The sequence below is a fragment of the Kryptolebias marmoratus genome, linkage group LG15 (assembly GCF_001649575.2).
Source record: "Kryptolebias marmoratus isolate JLee-2015 linkage group LG15, ASM164957v2, whole genome shotgun sequence".
Lineage (NCBI taxonomy): Eukaryota > Metazoa > Chordata > Actinopteri > Cyprinodontiformes > Rivulidae > Kryptolebias > Kryptolebias marmoratus.
Window position 1 is genome coordinate 30,895,788 of NC_051444.1, and position 1,553 is coordinate 30,897,340.

A 1,553-nucleotide genomic window follows, 5' to 3' on the forward strand; every position below is an offset into this window, starting at 1 on the left:
AATAACTGAGAGATTTTATATAATATATAAAGTCACAGTTAGACTTCATAACTGGGTATACACCAGCACCAAACATTATAGTGTACATTAGCTGGCATTTAATACAGTATAGTAATATTCAATTCACAAAATAAAAAATATGTTCATTTTTCTTATTAAAACTGTAAACATATTTCCTGTTTTGTGATGTTCTGAATAAAAATATAACTGGTTGCTTAAAACGTTTACACAGTAAGGTATCTGTTAAATGTGTCCAAAAATGTGGAAAAGCAACTCAGGTTTTGTTAGCTATTTGAGAAGTTTTGTTCTCGCCCACTACGTTTGCTCACATCCTGTGCATCTCCTGGGGGCTAAGCCCCCCTTGTCCTTAAAACCTAGTGACACCCCTGATGAAGACCAACAACATCAAAAAGATTGTCTAAATGTCTCAGCTTCCTTATGTACAAACATGGAAAATAGAATGAGTAAAGAGAGTAAAGACAGCAGCAAAGTGAGGAAATGTGTCAGTTTGTCCTCCAGCAGTCTAAGCTTATGGCTGCATAACTAATGGATAGCTCAGGAAACCCAAGCCAACCCTCACTATAGGATTTATCAGAAAGGAAAGTCTTATGCCTTGTCCTAAATGTAGACAAAGTGTCAGCCTCACAAATAGAAATTTGAACAGTTTCATACAGAACTTATTTAATTGTATTAACCTTACCATGACATTGTGCCGCCGTATGGGAGGGACAGCTAGTGTAATACCACCGCCCTCCAAGCGCTCCTCCTTTGCAATTCAATGTACTGTAGCAGTTGAATTTGTAAAAACAAACAGGCAAAAAGCATCTGAACCAAGGTAAAAATCAGCCCCTCTCTGATAGCAGACATTTTCCCTTTACTGCATGGTCAAACAATAACAATCGCTGCATATGTGACGTCAATGCCGCATTACGTATCGCAGACTATAATGTGCGGACCTTTAAGTCTCTGGTTACCAATGTCCACACGCAATCACAAAAAAGGGGAATTTGAAAATCTTCACTTTGGCTGGAGTTTTCATAATCAATCATTTTTAGTGCTATTAAACGGAGGTTACGTGTGGATGAAAGGCCAAATTGCATAAAAAACTATTCAGTTTACCAGATATCCGGCTACGTGTGGGCTAGGCCTAAGTGTAGCCCAGTTACACTGACACTGCTGAATGTTTAAATTTTATAACAGACTAGATACACTGATCAGGTGGATAAATACATTCAGCAGCCTTAGCACCATCCGCATAAATCAGTCTGTGCTCCACACATATGTGTCTCCAGAAAACAGAAACAAACTAAGAAAATGGTGAATGCTAAAGTGTAGAGGTTTAGTATTAGCTAATGTAATGTTCTTTAAGACTGGTATGTTGTTTTGAGAAAAAGTTAGCCTAAAAAATGATTAAAAAAACAAGCCCCTGTTTGACTAGTTGTTAGCCTAGACTGGATGAAGAATTTTGCCATTTTTTTCATCCTTGTCAACCAGCAGCCCTTCGTGGTAGGATTTATAGGGAGAATGATGATCCATGCAGAGTCAGGTGGAAG